The sequence below is a fragment of the Desmodus rotundus genome, chromosome X (assembly GCF_022682495.2).
Source record: "Desmodus rotundus isolate HL8 chromosome X, HLdesRot8A.1, whole genome shotgun sequence".
NCBI classification, from domain to species: Eukaryota; Metazoa; Chordata; class Mammalia; order Chiroptera; family Phyllostomidae; genus Desmodus; species Desmodus rotundus.
This window is the reverse complement of record NC_071400.1, coordinates 6858467-6880172: the sequence shown is the minus strand read 5'-3', so window position 1 is coordinate 6880172 and position 21706 is coordinate 6858467. Positions and strand designations below refer to the sequence as shown.

General features: G+C 46.4%; 1 pseudogene; it reads left to right on the top strand.

Moving 5' to 3' along the window:
• The first annotated feature begins 1841 nt into the window (after positions 1-1841).
• On the top strand, positions 1842-2135 carry LOC112299991 (protein S100-A10 pseudogene; annotated as a pseudogene).
• Positions 2136-21706: the final 19571 nt, after the last annotated feature.

Below are 21706 nucleotides of genomic sequence, written 5' to 3'. Positions count from 1 at the left end.
TTGACTTTTTTTTCCAGGAGTGGAAAAGGGTAGGAACAATAGAGAGGCTTATTGGTCTGGAAGGTACTTTGTCCAAAGAATGGGAGGTTCCTCTTTCCTCCTCAACAGCCTTTCCTGCTGGCCTTAGCCACAAGGAGCCAAAGGATCTTGCCATCCTTGCTCACAAGTAGTTGCAGAATAGGGCCAGGATGCTGAGGGTGGCAGTGGGGGCAAGGAGTGACAGAGGAAAGAAGAAGGGGGACCCAGGGATGAGAATCTTTCAGGTACCCATCTGAGGTAGACTCTATAGACTAAAGGACTGCTAGGTGGTAACCATGGAGACATGGTTTATACCATTTTCTAGATTTCACATGTATTTGGATTGGTCATGAGTAGAAGACTTTTAAAAATCTTGTAGCTGATTCTACTCTTGCAAGACATCATGGAGCATGTGACCAGTAATACATAAAGTACCAAGTACAGGACTTGGCACCAAAAGTCAAAGAAGGTACAATTTGTTAAGCTCTGACTCTGTGCCAGGCTCAGTATTAAGTACCTTATCTGCATTATCTCATTTCATGCTGCCAACAGTCCTCTGAGGCAGGCCCTAGCATTTTACAAACTGGGAACTGAAGTTCTGAGAGAGACGTGACTTAGCCAGAATGAAACAGCATGAAAATTGGCAGTGTCTGGCTGGTAAAAAAAGAGCAAACAAAATCTGAAGTAAGGAGAAGGAAGGGAATAATAAAGGTTAGAATGGAAATAAATGAAACAGAGAGTAGACAAACTATAGAGAAAAGCAATAAAACCATAAGCTGGTTCTTTTAAAAGATCAACAAAATTGACAAACCTTTGGCTAGATTGAACAAGAAATAAACAAAGAGGATTCAAATTACTTCTGAATGAAAGAGGAAACATCATTACTGACCTTATAGATATAAAAAGGATTATGAGGAAATATATGGACAACTTCATGCCAACAAATAAGATAGCCTAGACAAAATGGACAAATTTCTAGAAAGATACAATTTGCTGAAACAGACTTAGGAAGAGGTTGATAATTAATAACACCAACAATAAAACTAGCCACAAAGAAAAGCCTAGATCCAGATAACTTCACTGGTGAATTCTACTAAATGTTACAACAAATAACACTAATCCTTTGTAAACTCTTGCAAAAAGTAGAAGACTGGAGAACACTTCCCAACTCATTCTGTGAGGACAGTGTTGCCTTGATAACAAGGCATCACAACAAAAGAAAACTATAGACCAATATCTCTTAATGAATATCAATGCAAAAATATCAATAAAATGTATTCTGGCAGCATTTAAAAAGGATCATCTACCATGATCCAGTGGGACTTATCTCAGGAGTTCAAGGTTGGTTCAACATATGAAAACCAATCAATGTTATACACTATGTTAATAGAATAAAGGAAAAAGCCACATGATTATTTCAATAGAAATAAATGCAGAAATAGTATTTCACAAAAATTTAACACTCTTTCATGATGAAAACATGAAACAAACCATGAATAGAGGGAAATTTCTCAACCTAATAAAAGGCATATATGAAAAATCTACAGCTAATATCATACTTAATAGTAAAAGACCAAAAACTCTTTTCCTAAGATCAGGAACAAAACAAGGATGTCTATTCTCACCAATTCTAGGAAGTGTAAGCCAGGGAAATTATACCAAAAAATAAAAAATAAAAAGTATCCAAATTGTAAAAAATCAGTACAACTGTCTTTACTTACAGCTGACATGATCTTGTATATAGAAAATACTATGAAATAGACTGGCTGCACATCTCAGCCAGTCTAAAGAGCCTGCATGTCTTGGGCCAAGACATCAACAAAATGCCGTCTCAAATGGAACATGCCGTGGAAACCATGATGTTCACATTTCACAAATTCACTGGGGATAAAGGCTACTTAACAAAGGAGGACCTGAGAGTGCTTATGGAAAAGAAGTTCTCTGTATTTTTGGAAAATCAAAAAGACCCTCTGGCTGTAGACAAAATAATGAATGACCTGGACCAATGCCAAGATGGCTGAGTAGGCTTCCAGAGCTTCTTCTCACTAATTGCTGGGCTCACCATCACATGCAATGACTATTTTGTAATACACATGAAGAAGAAGGGAAAAAAGTAGGCAGATGAGCAGCTACTTCCTCCTTGATAAAGAGTTCTCCCAATGGGTCACTTAAGGAATCTCTGCCCCACAGCTTCCCCCTCCTTAAGGATTTCATGAGCAGACTTGGACCCTTAGAAAATGTACAAATAAAATCCCACTCCCATTTGACAACAGAAAGAAAAGCCAATTAAAGCCAGATAAGCTTTTGATTTTTATATTGGTTGCATTCTCTTGCCCTCCATAAACAAATTTCTTTTTTAGTTCAAAAAAAAAAAAAGAAAATCCTATGAAATACACACACAATACTATTAGTAAATAAGTTCAGCAAAGCTTCAGGATGCAAAAATACTGGTATTCCTAAATTTTTTTTATCCTTACCCAAGGACATGCTTATTGATTTTAGAGAGAAGGAAAGAGAGAGTGGGGTGGAGGGCGCACGCGAGAGAGATAGAGAGAATGAGAGAGAGAGAGACAGAGACAGAGAGAGACAGAGAAAGACAGAGAGACAAAGAGAGAAACATCAATCAGTTGTGTCTTGTATGTGCCCAGAATAGGGACCAAACCTACAATCTAGGCATGTGCCCTGACCAGGAATTGAACCTGCAACCTTTTGGTTACGACAGTGCTCCAACCAACTGAGCCACACCAGCCAGGGTAATAGTTGTATTTCTATACACTTGTAATAAACCATCTGAAATGAAATTAAGAAAAACAATTACTTATTTATAATAGTATAAATGCTTAGTATAAATCTAACAAAAGAAGTGTAAGACTTGTTCACTGAAAACTACAAAACACTGCTGAAAAAAATTGAAGATGTAAACAAATAGAATGGCATTCCACTTTCAAGAATTAGAGATCTTGATATCAAGATTAGAGTATTCCCCAATTAGTCTACAGATTCCACACAATCCCTATCTGGGTCCTTACTGGCTTTTTTTTTTTTTTTTGGTTCCAGAATTAGACAAGCTGATCCTTAAAATCATATGCAGGGGACTCAGAATAGTGAAAACGATCTTGAATAAAAAGAAAAAGGTTGGAGGACTCATACTTCTTTATTTCAAAACTTACTAAAAAGCTACAATAGCCCTAGCTGGTGTGGCTCAGTGGTTGGGCGCTGACCCATGAACCAAAAAGTCACCGGTTCAATTCCCAGTCAGGGCACATGGCTGGGTTGCGGGCCAGGTCCCTGGTTGGGGGTGTGTGAGAGGCAATCAATGTATCAATTCTCTCACACATCAGTGTTTCTCTCCTTCTCTTTCTCCTTCCCTTCCCCTCTCTCTAGAAATAAATAAATAAAATCTTTTTTTTTAAAAAAAAAGCTACAATAATTATAGTAGTGTGGTAGGACAGTCATCAAGATCAATGGGATAGAATTGAGAGTCCAGAAACAAACCCTTGCATTTATGGTCAATTGATCTTCAACAGAGTGCCAAGATTATTCACTGGGAGAAAGAATAGTGATTTCAACAAATAATTCTGGGTCAACTGGAAATCCACATACAGAAGAATGAAGTTGGACCCCTACCTCACAACATACACACAAATTAACTTCAGATGGATTATTGACCTAAATATAAGAGCACAAATTATAAACCTAAGAGTTAATCTCCATAGCCTTGGTCAGGCAAAGTCTTCTTAGATAGGACACCGAGAGCACAAGTGACAAAATAAAAAGTAGGTAAGTTGAACTTCATGAAAATTAAACACTGTTTTGCTGCAAAGTATAACAACAAGAACATGAAAAGATAATACATAGAACGGAAGAAAATATTTGAAAATCTGATAAGGGACTTGCATACAGAATATATACTCTTAAAACTCAATAATTTAAAAAAATTACCAAATTTAAAACTTGACAAAGAATTTGAATTAAAATTTTTCCAAAGAAAGTTCACAAATGGTCAATAAGCACATGAAAAAGTGCTCAATGTGTTGGCTACCATAGAAATGCAAATCAAAACTACAGTGAGATACCACTTCATACTAAGATGGCTATAATAAAAAAAAACAGGTAGTAAGTGTTGCTGAGGATGTGGAAAAATTGGAATCCTCATCCACTGCTGGTTGGAATGTAAAAGGTGCCACAACTATGGGAAACAGTTTGGTGGTTTCTCAAACAGGTCAACAAAGAGTTACCCCATAACCCAGCAATTCCAGTCCTAGGTATATACACAAGAGAAATGAAAGTGTATGTCCATGAAAACTTGTACACAAATGTTCATACAGCAGTATTCACAGTAACCCAAAGTGGAAACAATCAAAATGTCCAATAACTGATGAAAGGATACATAAAACATGGAATATTCATTCATACAATGGAATATTATTTTGCAATAAAAAGAAATGAAATACTGATAGATGTTACAACATGGATGAACCTTGAAAACATTATGTTAAGTGAAAGAAGCCAGACTTAAAAGGCCACATATGCAGGAAATTTCCAGAATAGGCAAATCTTTAGAAACAAAACACAGATTGGGGTTGCCAGGGGCAAGAGGGGTTATAAGGACTCTCTCCTTTACCAAAATTTAGTCAGGTTCCTCTAAGCTTTTTTCTAGACTACGCCTTGTTCATGGGTCTTGTTGTCAAGCCTGCATAGCCCAGTTTTTGCAAAAATCCTGCTAAGTCAGTTTAGTGAGAATCCCCTACTCTCAGTATCTGATCACCCTAAGTATCTGGTTGCCTTGATATCAAGTTCTTTATCTCCTTCTCTGCTCCAGGTGATACCTGATTACCCTAGCCTGCCTTCAGCAAGAATCCTGCTAGGTCAGTTTAGCAAGATCCCCCTATCCCTGATGTTTTCTCTTAGTAATTTTACATCCACCAACCTCCACCCCCTTCCCAACCTGCTCCTTGGCTATAAATCCCCACTGTTCTTGCTGTATTTGGAACTGAGCCAAGTTCTATAATGAGGTCTCTTTCCCCCTATTGAAATAGTTCCTGAATAAAATCTGTTTTTACCACTTTAACTGCTGCCTGGCTCTGGTTTTCTTTAACAGGGGTTGAGGTGAGAATGGGGAGTGATTGCTAATGGGTATGGAGTTTCTTTTTGAGGTGATAAAAATGTAAAATTGATGGTGGTGATTGTTGTACAACTGTGTGCACACACTAAAAACCATTTAATTGTATACTTAACTGGGTAAATTGTCTGGTGTGTGAATTGTATCTCAATAAAGATGTTACAAAATTGGCAGTGTATGGATTTGAATCCAGGTCTCGATAACTCTCAAGGGGTGCTTGATAAATGCACTGCTGTCATTAGGGCTACTGTTCTGATTACTTAGTGTGAGGGGGGAGAGTTCATGACTGGGAAGGCTACCTGGGAAGGGCTTGTAAGTTCATGGCCTTGAGCAGCAACCACCACAGCCTAGAGCCGTTGCAGGCTGCCCCAAAGCAGGCCTGTATTCCCAGGGATTCTACTGTCAGATTCTAACTACCAGAGGAAGCCAGACTGCTGACTGACACCCATCAGTCTGGGGACACAGAACTCTCCAGTAATTTCCCATTGTGGGACCTGGGAAACATCAATGGGCTGGGTCTTGTCTTCAGTTGACGAGCCTCCCAGGACCAGATTCAGGCCTGCCCCTTTAAGACTAAGGGAAAGAGAAAAAGCAGTGCCTGGGCAACCGGAAGGACCACTACACACAGGCCCAGGCCCCAAATTCCCACAGGGACAAATGCTGTAGAGAAACTTGATCCCTTCCCCTCAAGCCATTATGCCATATTTGCCACACAATCTTTCTGCTAAAATGACCCTTCCATTCCCCATCACAGGACCCCTCTTGGCCTAGGGTCCCTCGTAACAACAGCTATTATTGATTGGGTGCTTACTATATGCCAGTCACTGTGCTAAGTTATTATGCCTATTATCTAATCCTCCACAACGTCACCAGAAAGGAGTGGCACCATTCTGCAGACAAGGAAGCTGAGACACAGACAGGTTAAGTACCTTGACCATGTTAGCATAGGTAAGGAAGGGGTAGAACTCACTCTCAGCCACTTCTCTAGCATTTGCCTCTCTGACCAGGTACCAATGCAGTGGCCCCGGTTGGAAAGGAGATTCAAAAAAGGTGCAAATGTCCCTTGGTACTGCTCCCCAAGTCCAAGTGTGAAGCCAGCCAGAAGGCATATAACAGGACACTGGAGGCAACCTCAGGGATTCCTCTACCCACAAGGAGGACTACCACCTGCTCATAGCTTATGGACTTAGGGAAGTTCATCCCACAGCCCATATCTGCTGTGATTATAATCATCTGCTTCTGCTGCCAGCCTATCCCACCCGGCTCTGTTGGGAAGCTAGCTGTGGTGGGCCAGAACTCAGAAGGATGTTATGCCAATCCTCTAGCCCAGAACAGGCACACCAATCTATCGATTCTAGGTTTCCTCAGCCCTGGGGCCCCCGCAGCCCACCAGAGGGCACTCTGATTATTTAATTGACAGATGTACTACCAAGCTGGGGGAAGGGGTAGTCCCCAGACGTTTTAGCCCACATCAAAGCTAGCTTTACCAGACATGCAAACACAGAGAAACTCTGCTTTTTCTTCCCTCCATCCACACACCCACAGGCCCAGGACAACTCTTTCTAGTAGCTGCCTTACTCTGTTACGCTGACAAACACAGGTGTGCAAGATATAGCCAATTTCCTTATTTTCATTAAATCAACACAAATTTGATTTTCATTCTCACCTCTTGGCCTCTTGGGAAATTTAATCTCAGTTATTAGCAGATCTTTTCTCCCACCACATAGGTAGGTGAATCCTGAGGTCAAACAAAGAGCAAAAGCTTTGGTGAAACTCCTCCCCTCCCCAGCCATTGGTCCACGAGGCAGTTCACAGCCAGCCTCTGTTGTGAGTGATTGGTCATTGCTTCATTCTTGACCAGCATCCTTGGGCTTTAGGACCCAGGTGAAAATCCGGCTTCCTTAGTTTGGTCCCAAGTGTTCCTGAGCGTGCTTCCTGCCAGTCTTCCCAGCCTCATGTCTTGCCACACTTGTGCCCTTGCAATCTCTGTTCCAACAACACTAAATCACAGGGTTGCCTGCCTGCAGCATGCTGCTCTCACCCCGCCTCACACCAGTCTTTAGCTGTTACTTCTGCCTGGATTGCATCCTACACCTTATAAGCCTCAGCTCATTTCTCAGAGGTGCCCTCTCCTCTGGGAAGTCCTCTCCAACTATGCCAGGCTCCCACAATATCCTTTGTTTCTTTCTGTCATAGCACTGATGGCAGCATATTGTACTTGTCTCTTTCCATTGTGTGTTTCTCCCAGAGCTCCAGGAGTGAACTGGAGAGTGGAGACTATAAACTATTTGTTTCTATACCCCCAACATCTTGCATAGGGCCAGGCACAGTGAGTTTTGATAAATAAGTGAATGAATGATTGAATGCAATAAATGAGGGAGATGGGGCAGAGTTGAAGTCTGCAGACTTGTGAAGAGACCCATAGTAATATCCCATGAATGGAATTGCCAGTTGTGGCTAGAAAGGATTTTTTTCCCTGTACCCTTTCTGGGCCCTGAACATACCAAGCTGGGATAACAGAAGGGGACATTTAGTGATTCAACCCAGAGAGGAGAAGATGAATATGAGATTCTTTTCACAGCATTGTACACAGGGGGGCATGCTAAGAGGTGGTTACTCTTGTCAGTGTGAAAGGCCTGATTGCCTTGCAATTGTTTGACCCTGAAAGCTGGACCAGTGAGGAATGCTTTTCTTCATCTCCCTTTCCACCTGCAAGGGTCTGAAGCCCCTTCTAGCTCCACTCAGGGGAAACTAGATACAACAGTATGATGGGATCTTGAGGGACAGAGAGCTTAAGAGGCCAAGGAGCCTGGGTTTGGGAGGGGGCAGAAGGAGTCCCAGAAGAGAGGCTCCTTGAAACACCAAGAGAGGGCAACTCTGTGGGTGGTCCTGAAAGAGGGAAAACAAAGGGCTGCTGAGGCCATTGATTCAGACCGAGGAGCTAATCCTAGAGGGGGAGGGGGAAGGAGGACTCTCCACATCGCAATAGGCAACCAGAGCTGGGAGTAAAGACTTATTCTTCACATCGTCCGGGACTGTGTGCATGTAATTGAGCTGGTTATAGTAAGACTTTTTCCCCCAGTAAAGGGCAACACTAGCCTACTCTTCTGATGTTAAAGGGCATACTAACGAGGTTACATAGTGTATGTGTGTGTGTGGGGGGGGGGGGCGGGGTGTCAGGAAATGGACCAGGATTGTTGAAGTGTGACTCAGACTCTAGCTGCATCCGAAACAAAGCATACTGAAGAACTGAGTCCAGGAGTGGCCCCTGTGTTCCCTGAATTGTTAGTGGAATGGGCCTGGGGCTGAGGAGACAAAGTGGATGTAGCACAGGTAGTAATGGTGCTGGGGAGTCCCTCTGAGTAGGAGGCAAATGTGGTGGAGACAGATGTCACCTCATCATCAAAGTCCCTGGAGGAGGGTCCCATTTGAGAATAGCTGCCTCACTAAGGAGCTGGGAGTGTATTTGTGCTGGGAATTTTCTAGGCTGGTTCAGGCCTAAGATTTCCCTCAGGAAATCAGACACAGACACAAGATTTGTAGAGGCAATTGGTTTGCTTGCAGAGAGATGAAGCCCTCTGTACTCCTCAAGGGATATGATAGAATTGATTGGAAGAGCCAAGCAGACTTTGGAGCCTGTGGGACCCACGGGCCTGAGACAGGTGATAGAACAAGGGACTCAGCCTGTGATGGATGCTACCAGGTACCCAAAGCTCTGGAGTTGGGCAGCTTGTTTGGAGGTGAGTATGCTGTAAGGGTCAGGGGCAGCAAACCACCTCCTGAGAAAGGAGTTCGAGTAGTGGCTCAGATGTGCTACTTTTAAAAAAGAAATGTCTCAGAGACTATGTCAAGGAGGCACATTAGAAAGCTTGCAGGGTCTTATTCATGAGGGGTACATGGGTTGAAAGCACAAAATCCTTCCGCCATAGTTGGTGGTTGATTCTGGCGTCTGTTCTTCAGAGGAGTGAAAGTGCTGGGGAAGCATGTGTCAAGTTCTTCGCCACCTGGCAGAGAGGATCCAACTTTTGGGTTTTTTTTTTTCTGGATGACATTAAACACATAAAGCAGGAGACAGGGGAGCCTAAAAGCCCTGCAAAGAATCAAACATGGATCAAAACTGCTGAGCAGAGCCTCTCAGAGCCAGGCTACTGGAGACAACACCAGGCTGCACTATTGGCTTGAGGTATTGGACTGCTGCACCACCAACCCTGAAATCCCAAAGGCTTGTAATAAAAGTTTCATGCCAGCTCACATCAGTCCAATGTGGTCTGCAGGTGTGGGGGTGCTCTGCTCCCTTTTGTCATTCAGAGATCCAGCTTCATCTTTTGTGTCATGCCACCATCTCCCACACAGGTCCCAAGGTTGCAAGAGAAGTGGAAGAGAATGTGAGGAAGGCACATTAACTATCTCAGCTTCTACATTACACCTGTCATTTCCTCTCACTTCCTATTACCACAAAACCCATCCCATGGCCTAACTCTGATGCAAGGACTCTTGGAAATGTACTTCCTGGCTGGGCAGTTGGTTCCTGGCAAAAACTTTATATTCTTGGCAAGGAGCACCAATCTTTGGTGCACAGCTGGATGTCTTTGCCACAACCCACTGGAATGATTCTACAATCACTTGGTGTTGTGAGACTGAAGTTGAGATTATTGTGAGTGCTTAGAGATAGGCTGAGGCAACTACAGCCTATCTCTTTTGGGCTTAAATTTTGGGCCATTTTAGGCCCAAATTTAAGTTTTGGTCATTGATGCAGAAGCAGCTATATGGAAGTATGTGGAATGGCTGGCAGTTATACCAAGGGTAGTGAGGGTTAGGAAGCCCCATGCCTTTCCTTAGATGGGCAGAAATCTCCAGTCCATCTGAAGGAGGCCCAGGCTGGAATCTGCTGACTTCTCGACAGCACATGACTCACTCTGGTGTGGCTTCTCCAAAATTGTTGAATAGATTCCCAGCAAGTTCAAGCCCTCTTCCCCAAGGCAACTGGGGCTGTGAGATAAAGGTATAAATACAGACAGGGCCATGACAACAACCATTGTATAAGTAACATCTGATCTGGGCAGAGATGGCCATCTACCCAACATGTCCTCCTTCATCACATGCCCTTCCTCCTGGGTCTGGCTGCACTGGCGGTGGAAGTGAGGTGTGAAGGGTACCCCAGGGGAGAGGTTGATTCACAAAGGGGATGGGGCTGTGCTATTGGGTCGGAGGCTCCCTAGACCTGCTGTGAGTGGATTGGGATGTCACCAAAGGCAGCCTGCAACAATGTTGCTGGGATAGAGTCAAGATTGATTGTTGGCAGGTCACAGGTTGGAAAAGAAGAAAATGTGTTAGAGCCAGAGGATGAGATTAAGCCGGAAAGAGGAGGATAAATGATGAAGACTCTCACCTGGAGAGTCAGAGAGAGGAGGACAAGGTGTAGTGTGAGGCCTGGATGCAGGTGGGTCATTCTAGACTGGGGCTGAGCAGAGATTCTTAGTTTCATTGTTCCACTTGGGGGCTTCTTGGAGATAGGAGCAATGCTTTGTGCAGCAAGTTGGAGGGGCTGACCACAGCCATGAGGTATGTATTGCATAACAGTGCTGTACGCTGGAACCTGGGAGGACTCTGTGAACCTCTGTGAACACCTACATCAGATTCAGCCCACAGCTATTGAATGACTGCTGTAGCACCAGGTGGGAGAAGGCGGTGGTGACTGATCATGTCTTGACCCTCTGCCTGTTTGGGGGAGACTCTCAAGATAGGTGGGAAGCAGTCCGGAATCCAAAGGGAGACAGGTCATTCTTCCAGGTCCCTGACAGCTACAGGCACTGTCATATGACCTAAATGCAGCCAATTAGATGCTCCCACTGATGGCAAGAGATTATTTGTGATGGCTACAGCAGAACCAAGAATCTCCTGCCATGGGGATAAGGGTCCAGACGTGGAAGTGTTACTGACATCGTGTAGCAGTCTGCTACTAGGGGTGGGTCATGGCTGGACCTCACTTCCTTACTGATGAGATTGCAATTCTCTGGCAGATTCTATGAGCTGTATCTTTCCCATATGAACAAGTTACCTAGAACTGTTCCTGGTGTGCATAATCCAGAACTCTGACTGATACGATGCTTAGTCTGCTCAGGATGAGCAAGATCTAGTCCTGGCCCTCATGAAGCTTGCAGTCTGTCTTCTCCTTCGAATACTTGTTGGAACAGAGTATGTGATAAAGAACTAAGTATGGTCTGGATGGGGACGGAGACAAGCAACCATGAAAGGACTTAGGAACAGTTCAAGATCTCAGTACAGAAACACCAGGTGGCTGAATATCTAGTCAATTCTACAAATGCCACCGTCTGTAGCAGGTCAGGACAGAGAGGGCAGGAGACTGGTAAGGTCATGGAGGTGATAGGTGGGATCTCAGCCAGCTCTTGAGAGCTGGGAAGGTATAAGGAAATCAGAAGGGAGGCTGGGAGGCTGCTGGCTGCCCCAATAGCCCAGATCATGTTGGTGGTCAGGAAGCAGTCACTGTCAGAATTGTTCCTTACTGTTCTCTGGTCCTTATCATGGCTTTTGCATATACAGTATCTTTTCTAGGCCTTACGATACTGTTGTAAGAGAGACTGGACAAGACTTTTCATTATTCCCTCTTCCCACATGAGGGACTTAAAACTGAGACTGGTGAAGGGATCTGTTTAAGGTCACAGAGCCATAGAACTACAGTGATGAAAGTAAGCATTACAACACGTTGTTTCAACAACATCCCGGTGGATGGGCTAAGCCTGCAATGTTTACACACTTCTAATATAGGAGCTTGGTAGTTACCTGTTGGGAAGATCAGACTTCCAGAAAGTTCTTCCTCATGTTGAGCTGAACTGTGTATTCTGTTAACCCTTGAATGCCAGGGAAATGATCTACAGCCAAGCCAGGACTAGAACTCTTGTCTCTTAATTCCCTGTTCATGCCTTTTCAATTGTCTGTAATGAAAAACTGCCCATGGCCTTGTCCCCTCCCTTGTTGCCCCTCCTTCTGCCTAGACTATAAAAGTTAGCCCTTGCCAGGGGGAAGTAAATGGAAAAGTCCAGAAGTTGGTAGGACAGGCATGGGGTTGGGACCAAGGCAGCCAGCAGGGCGGCCTGGCCTCTGGTTGGCTCCATTGCCCTGAAAACAATTTGCTTGTCTGGCATGCTAATTTGCTTTACGTCTTCCCTTATTAATCACATTGTTTTGCGCAGGCCTGTGAGCTTCAGATGTGTTTGTTATGACTTCAATTATGTGTGACTGACCATGGATCCAGCAGCCTGGGGGCGGGATTTCCTCCCTCCCTTGCTCTCCCAGATTCCAGGGGCCTCGCTTGCAGTCACAGCCTGTTTCTCTTAGCAAGACTGGGAAGGCAAGCGAGGTTCCCACTTTCTCCACCCGCAGGGTCTGAGCCTTCCATCCCTGCGGGCAAATGGGCATCTCTAGGTAAGGCTCAAAAGGAGGGAGAGAAGGAAGCTCCATTCCTCTTTCAAGATCTATCCCTGCCCCTCCTAGAAGTGCAGGATGATAGCAGTGACAGGCACAGAGGGGATGAAATGACCAACCCTGAAAAACATGAGAGAGCAGCCTCCAGACGCACTTCCACTTGTCAGCGGAATGATGAGGGTTTGAGTGGGAAATGGAGTGCCTTCCAATTGAAAAAAAAAAAAAAAAACCCCAACTTAATAGGAACCAGCTCAAAATCCTGTGAGTCTACTGAGGGCCCTGTTTCTTTGTAAAAAGCCAGACGGGGTCTATTATTTTTAAATGTCAACTAGATGGAGGGTATGACAGGGAGAAAGATGAGGCTCCTCTTCCTGAAAGCCCAGATGAAGTCCCGTGTGCTCAGGGGAAGATGCCTATGTGCCCAGCCCTCTTGTCTCCTTCCTGCCTTTCTGTGAGGTGCCCACCAGGAAAGTCCTGGTGCCAGGAGCCAGGTCGGGTCCCTTGCCTGGGTCCCCTCACTGAGGCAGGTCAGCAGCACATCTGGTTTCCATTAGCTTTTCTCTCCCACCACTACTTCCCCACTTCCCAGTGTCTCATTGGTGACAGGCTGCTGGAGGTGTCTTGACAAGAGCTGGCTGAGGGATTCTCAGTATGTGTTGTCCCTCTGCTTGGTGTTCTGATTTTCTTGAATCCTCTGGGGTCTTTCCTTAGTTAGTCAGTCTGTCATTTCATGTGTCTGTCAGCCAGTCTGTCTATCAACCATCAGTCTCTATTAGCCAGCAAGACAGCCTGTCTGTCAGTCAGAGAGCCAGGTAGTCCATCTCTGTCTGTTAACCAGAACTGGCCAGCTAGGCAATCAGCCAGTCAGTCCATCTGTCCATCTAGCTGTCAGTCAGTCAGTTATTTTAAGATGGGAGATAGGACTCAGACCACAGGAAGGACACATGCCACACCACATGGCAGAGGAAGTGCAGGGCCACACTCTTTAGCTTAGCATGCTATGAAGGAATAAATGCTGAGGAAGTGGCAGTGGAGAGGTAAATGGAACCAGGGTCGGCCCAATTTGGAAAAGCTTTCTAGAGGAAAAGCATTTGAAGGGACCCATAGGTCCTTGACTGGACTGGGATTTTCAGTCCTATCCCTGAGTCCCAACAAAGCAGCTCAGCAATTGGCCCTGAGCTAAGGGGTTAGGGGCTGGGAAATGAGGATTTGGTAGTGCTGTGGAGAGTGCTCTACTCCCAGCTCTGTCTCTGATGAGACTGTGAACCACTGCTCCCATCTGTACCACTGGAGGACCAGACAGACTCTAAGGGCTCTCCCAGCACTGATGTACCTGATCCTTTCTTTGGTTTCTGTCTGGGAGAAGGAAGGACTATAATCCTGAGACCTGGCTTCTGGCTTGGGTTACTTTTCTGGACACAGGCCCTCCAAATGGATAACGAAAATATGGACAGATACACAGACACCCAGATGAGTGGGTGAAGATCCCTGGCTGTGGTACCCATCAGCTACACAACAAGCTACAGTAGTCGATCTGTCCGCAGGTAGGTTTATTAGAGGTGGTTGTTCCTGGGTTGGTGTGTTGTGGAATGGGTGAGCCATTTCTGGAACTGGTAGAGGGGCAGGAAAGACTGTTTTGGAGGAAGTGGATTTTCAGGAGGGTTGTGAGGGAAAACTAAACAGAATTGGCAGGGAAAAAGGGAGCACTGACATTAGGACTCGGGATCTTGCTCCTCCTTCCCAAGTCATCTCTTCTCTTCACCTCTATATACCCTCCTGAGCTGTTGGCTGGGGTCATACCCAGTCTAGAGCTTACTCAAGCACTGATCTCAGGGTCATAGGAAGTCAAGTCAGGGAGGGTCCTTAAAGATACCTACCAGAGATACTGAAGACTAGAGAGGGGATAAGACTTACCCCTTAGGATACAGAAGAGAAAGCACACTAATAGATACACGAACAAAATACCATGGGTGCACAGAGAAGGAATCAGCTGTCTGGAAAGGCCTTACAGGGGTGCTGACAGTTGGCCTTCATCTTGAACAATGAATAGGAGAGCAGCAGGTATACAGGGAAGGGATTCCAGGTGGAGAGAACTGCAATGTGCACAGGCACAGAGCAGTGAAAGAAATGAGAGGAAATGGTCAATGTGGACGAAAAGAGCTAGAGCAAAGGGGGGCAGGGCAAAGGTGAAATATTGGACTGCTGCTAGATTCTCAACGCCACGTAGGGACTTTGAACTTCATCTTGTGAGTATTGGGAACCTATTGACTTTTAAGTGGGGACACATTTGATTATTACTTTAAATAATAATACAGATTAATTAGTTTCCATTAACAGAATCATTCTTGTCTGAAGACTCAGATGTCAGCCAGCCTGTTTCAAATCTTGGCTCTACCTCTTACTAGCTGTGTGACCTTGGGCATATTATGCAAATTTTCTTTTCAGCCCCCCCAAAATTTTCTTCTAGTTTTATTTTTTTCCATTACCATTTATCCCCTTTATACCCCCCTGCCACAATCAGCACACTGTTGTCTGTGTCCATGAGTCCACAAATTTTCATCATCTGTAAAAACAGGCAATAAAAACACCTTCCTCATAGTTCTTTTTTCCCCTCAGATAAGACATGTAAAGTGCTTAAAACAGAGCCTGGCCCACAGTAAGCATCCAATAAATGTCAGCTGAAAGTAATGATTTGGTATCTTGATTTTAGGCAGGAAGATTTTTGAGGCTCAGAAAGGTGAAGTCACTTGCCTAGAACCACACAGCCAGTCTGTGGGAGAGCTAGGTTTCAAAGCCAAAGTCTGCACTTAGATTTGTGCCTTACAAATATCACCAGGGGCCCCGTGAGGGATCATATAAAGAGAGAGACCGGAGCCCACGCCACCACTTGGGAGGCTGTAGCAACTCTAGGGGCATGATGATGCCAGTTGGAACCCATGGGAGCCACTCTGCCCAGCCAGGCTGTCATTTGGGAGCCTCTGAGGAGCTGGCTTGGCCCAGGGAAGAGCTGTTCTTTCCATCAGTGGGGATGGGGAGGTTAATGGCATTCCCAGGAAGGGCCAGGGATTAGGGGAGCCTGCACTGCAGAGTCAAATTCTTTCACCTCTAGTGAGTTTTCCAGAGTTCCCCCTCTGCCCCCAGTGCCTGGCTCCAGGAAAAAAAAAAAAGAGGGGGGATGGGCTGCGACCTCCCGTTACCCAGCCTTAGGACCAGGCTGGAGGAGAGTGTGGCCCCCCACCAGGCTGGCTCTAGTCCTGACTGTGGCTGTTCCGGCACAAGCTGTGGGAAAGGAGGAAGGCCCCAGCATGCTCACTGGGGTACAGCAGGAGCGGACAAAGAGGAGGGGGCCGGGACCCTTCAGGGGCTGGACAATTAGAGAGAAGGCACATTCCAGGAGAATCCACATCTGGGATGAGCCTGAGCCCGGGCCAGCGCTGTAATCCATTGCAGATGTGATGGCCAGCAGCAGATGCGGGCAGGACCTCCCTCATGAGCGGCTGAGGAGGGGGGATCGGTCTGGCAGGGGTAGAGAGATGAGGAACAGCTCCCAGACACCACCAGGCAGGTCCTCTTGGGAGGCTGCTACCTGGCTGTACTTTTGTGCATGGCATCTTGCAGTTGGCATTGCAGCCAGACTGGGAGGCCACAGCTGGCCCAGGGACACTGGCCTCAGCTAAGTGTTTCTGAGAGCAGAGCTTGGGCTAGAAGGCAACCAGCCTCTGGTCTGAGCTTCTTTGCACCCTAAAAAGGCCATGCTTTCTGATGCCACTTGCAGGGCAGCGGCTGTTGAGGAGGCAGGAATTTGGAACTCCTGTTCTGAGTCTGACCAGCTTTAGCTCATTCATCTTCCAGGGACTCTGGGTCTGGCATTGCCAGGAGGAAGTCTAAAGCACTTGTCGGTGCCAGGAACTGCTGATTTTCCCGGACCCAAGTGGGTAGTGCTACATAACATCTAGTCCTCTTTGCCAGCATGTGACCCGACAGTTGGCACCAGAACAGTGCCCTGGTGGGAAGAAGGAAGGGGGAACTCAGTAAAGGCTTCCTTGTTGATTGGTTTTGCAAAGGCCAGCCAGAGGTCTAGGAGGTGGGTGGAAGGAGTCTGAGGGGTATGAGGTAGGATATTCCCTGTCTCTCATTGGAGACCTGTCATTGCTCCATCACCCAGCATGTCTGGCAGGGCACCTGCACTCAGAGAATCATCACTTTAGAATGGCAGAATGGGGGACTTTTGCTGACCTATTCCAAACCCCTTTGTGTCCCAGAGGAGACAGTGGAAGCTCAGAGAGTGGCACAGGCTTGCCCCAGATTAGGGAGCCAGTGGCAGAGGTGAGCCGACAAGGCAGGGCTCCTGCATTCCCCAGCTGAGTGCTATTTCCCACAGCTGCGGGCTGCTTGGTGGAATGAATGGGTGAGGAAGTAAGCGAGTGGATGAGTGAATGCAAAGGCTTGGCTGCTCAGATGGACTTGTAGCCTGGCCAAAGTTTCGTAGACACAGTGGATAAGTCCACGTTCAACTCCTCAGCCTTGTAGTGATTGCCTAAAATAGATAGGACGCCTTCTTGCCCCTTTTCTCTCAACCGTGTCTCCCCACAGGATCCAAAGAAGGTGAAGGATTCACTCCCCAGGTCACCCACCAAGCCAAGGGCAGGGACAGGATACAAAGCCAGGTGTCCCCTGAGCCCCCTCTCCTTACCTCTTTCTGCCAGAGCTGAAGACAACTTCCATCCATTTCATAAGCAAGGAAACCGGAGACAGGCCCAGAGGGGGTGCAAGACAGATTACAGGGTGAGCTTTAAATCAGGCCTGGCAGGACACTGCGTGTAATGGATTCCTGTTGGCGGGAGCAATGTTCCTGCCATCCCCCCCTCCAACCGCCCCCCTGTTGGTCCAAACAGCCCCCAGAGCATGACACTCTGGACTAACGACAGGTGGCAGCAGAGGACCATGGTAGTCAGCCTAGGCCTTCACTAAATTGCTTGCCCAACCCCCCTCCTAAGGCCTGAAGTTGGCTAGATTGGTGAGTGGAGGGTGGGGCGGGGCGCAGGCTGAGGCAGAGCAGCCATGCTGGGTGACCGGTGGCACCCGGAGCTGGAATAAGTGGGTGCTTATTGAAGAGCAGAGTCCCCCACAATGGTAAAAGGCAGGACAGAACATCCGAGAGGGAGGAAGCAAGGGTAGGGGAGCTGGACAGAGCCCAAGAGGGAGAGGGAACTGTAGAGTGGGGAGAGAAGGACAGAGAGACAGAGAAATAGCCTGAGAACTCAGAGAAAAACAAAGATGTACAGAGACTCCGTGGAATACACACACACACACACACACACACACACAGAAACCATAGAATTTTCCAGCTGGAAGGACCTTTAGAGGCCACTTAGTCCAAAACTTCCATCTTACGTCACCCAAGCATATTTCTGATAAGCAGGGGCTAGTCCCAGCCTGGCTCCTCCCCTCATTCCCAGACTCCAGTTCTTTTGTCCAAAGGCCACCTTGGACAGTATACATGGTAACTGCCTGGGGATCTATTTGATATCTGCCATAAAGTGGGGGAGATATAGAAACAAGACAAATACTCAGAGGCAGAGGGAAGCAGTGGGAGAAGAGAAAGGGAGGGGGAGCACAGTCCTCAAAGGCAAGGTTGTCCTGGCATCAGGGGCCTCTCCCCACTGGCCTGCCCTCCAGGGTTACTCCTGAGGCCAGGAAACTAGCTGACTATGAGGGGCATGCAAGCTTCTCACCCCTTCAGCCTGGCCTAAGCCCACTTTAGAGCAGGGACCAGGTACATGAAAAAGGGACCCAGTGGATTCTAGAGCTGGAGAGAAGGCCTTGATTTTTTTTTCTACCTCTGCCACCTGCTTGCTGTGAGCACATCTCCTGATTTCACCACAAACTTGAGCCCGTTGTTTCCTGACTGGGACCTGAGCTCTGCCATCTCAGGCCTGCTGACCCAGCATAGGACATCTGTGCAATGTCATCATCAACTTAAGTGACCATATTTTTCAAACTAAAAAATCAGGCCAGATTGTCTAATGTATCAGCTGATCACAGAACAGAATATTTAAAATTAAGCTTGTCCCCGGAAATCTGGGCCATCTGGTTACTGTCCTGTTACTCCACCCATTAGCTTCCCCTTTGCACACAGGCCCGGAGATGCCCCCAGCTGTTAGCCAGGCCCTGGGGCTGAGAAATGAGGAAGGGGAAAGAGAGCTAACATTTACTGAGCTCTTGCCATGTGTCAGGCATTTTCTGTCCATTATCTCATTTACTTCCCATGGTAACTGTATAAGGTAGGGACTCTTATAATCCTCATTTCACAGATGAGGAAACAAGTTCAGACAGCTGGCCTCATTTCACCCAAGGTCACACAAGTATAGCCAGCCAGGCGCAGAGCAGGCTCCATGCCCCCAGTGTGATAAGCTGACTTCCCCAGCCCTTCTAAGGAGTGAGGGAAAGCACCGAGCAGAAATGCCAAAGGAAGTAGGTCACAGTCTTGCTCTTCTCTGCCCTCTGTAATATACATCCTGTTCTGGGCCACATACATTGAGGCCCTGCTTGTGCAACCTCTCCAGGTTGGGGAGGGCTATGGAACCCATGTCCCTGAGGAGCAGTTGGAGGACCTGGGGCTATTAGGCCTGGAAGCATAATTTCAGAGACTCCAGACCAGAAAATGAGGAGGCATACTCTGTGTGGCCCCAGGGGACTCAGACAGATAAGGAGGCAGATGTGGACTCAGCACAAGGAAGAACTTTCTGAGAGTCCTAGCTATGCTGTCATAAAAGTGGCTGCCTTGAGGGAGAGTGAGTTCCTTTTAACTTGTGGTGTGCAAACCTGGTTGAACTAAACACTTGGTGGAAATGCTGCCGAGAAGCCTCAAGTCGTGTATCAGAGGTTAGACTAGATGCCTCCTAGGTTCATGGAAGCTCTGAGACTCCATGAATCTGTGAGTCTGTGAGGGTCTAAGGCCATCCTCATGCAGATTTCACAACTTTTCACTGCTTTTACCAGTGCCTCACATCTTTAAAAGCCAGAATATCATTCCTTAGGTCTCACCTTGATTCCTCTTACTGGAATCAGTCTTAGTTCCATGCAGGACTGGCTGCTGAAAAGGGAGGGTCAGAGAAAGCACTAAAGTGAGGCCACCAGAGACCTACAAGAGAATCATTCTGAAGGGGCAAAGTTTAGTCAGACAGATGGCCAATGATGAATGGGGGAGGGAGCATTGAGAAGACATTACAGTTGGGATGTAAAGGTACATTTCCTTTAACGGTTATCTTTTCCGATGGATTTTGTGATTCAAGTTCCTAACACTTGAAAAGTGGTGGGGTGGTAAGGTGCTCACGTCATTATTTGGAATATGACATTAATCGACCACTCTAGGTAATGCTGCTAATATTAGGAAATCATTCTTAGGGCTAATCTAGATGTCGGTTACAGTACCTGCAATCCACGGTTAAACATTAAAATGTGTCAAGTGTCTGGGAAGGGCAAGAGACTGGTCATGGTCCAGGTTTGTCCTAAAGAGACCACAAGGATATCCTGGGTTAGGAAAGTTTGGAGGAATGACCATGACCCATCTCTAATGAATCAAATCTTGTTTCTCTACATTCTCTCAGATCTTCACTACTTAGGTGGACATCAATTTACCAGAGATGTGTGCAGCACCCTCATGATGCTGGCCTAAGGAGCTATTATTCTTCTGATGAGCTCTTAACATTTTTCTTCCTCCATCACCTTAGAAACCTGCTTTCTCCATCCACGTGATCAGCTGTCCTCAGAGAGTTCCCTGGCTTTGGCACCTTTGCTTGGAGCAGTTTATTTAACCATGAGAAACCCTGGGCCTGGGGAGTGATGTGAAGAAAGGCTGCCCTTCTTCCTGCACGTTGTGTGCATGCCTGGTTAACTGAGCGATGAAGGCCAGGTTTGATTTTAGATCTGAACCTGTAGATTCCTCTAAGAGATACTCCTCTTTTGGAGGAAGAAAAGGGGGCTTTCTCTAGTGAATATTTATACAAATTCCAGCTGTGGGGGAGTATGGAGCCTGAAGCAGGGATTGGGGCATGTGAATAACTGAGGTCATGCCCTTATGGAAAAACCCGAAAGTCAGGCAGAAAAAACAAGATGGGGAAGAGGTAGCCAGAAAGCATTTGGTCTCTGATAAAGTCTAGCCTCCGCCTGATCTAGAGTCGATGTGGGGGCTTCAGAGCGCAAATCACCACAGAGTTGTACCATCTCGAGGAGAGGGACTAGATTTTTGTATTCTTGTAGCAGTTCACTTATTCTCCTCTTCCAACCCTGTGGGTGGCAGGTATAACCTCCCACACAAAGGTGACTCCAGGGTTGTGTCAGGTCATCGTAGTGCTGTCATCTCAACAGACAGGGTTTGGGGGAGGTCCACCAAGCTGATACACTGGGATTAAAGTAGAATTAATCCGGATGGATTGTTTTTATGCTGCATGTAGTTTTAAAAAAATTACATTATATTTTTTCTTCTCCTTGTTAATCTTCCTTATGAAAATATCAGCCAGTACCAATATGCTCAAGGGAAGCATGGGAATAGCTTGGTACCCATCCTGGGGCTGGTATGTTGCCTAAGAATGACAGCAGCTACCACCTATTGAGCACTTAATATATACCAAGAACCCACTGAGCACTTACTTTCAGGCATCATTAGCTCATTGAGTTCTCTTAATAGGACTTGGACTGTACTGTATATGGGGGAGGGTGGTGAGAAAAGCCAGTGTCAAAGATAACTTGTGGAGGTGCCATTGTCTGAGATGAATACTAGAGGAAGAACTCTTCTCTGGCCTCAGTTCTCTCTTCTTTAGGCTGAAAAATTCCAGTTTCTGTATATGTTTCCTTGTGAGGTCTGTTTTTAAAACTCTAGAACTTCTTAGAGATGCACTGGGTCCTGACTGGGAAGTTTCAAGATCACAGAAGACGAGGAGGGGCGGAGACGGGAACTGGGGTGGAGAGGACTCGCGTGGCTGTGACGGGACCGAGACTGGTGGAGTGTGGGACCAAAAGGGGCAGGCAGTCTGACCACTACCAGACCCTGCGACCCCACATTCGCACACAGATAAACCGAGAGGGCCGGACTCAGAGTGGTGGAGAACGGGGCAGGCAGAG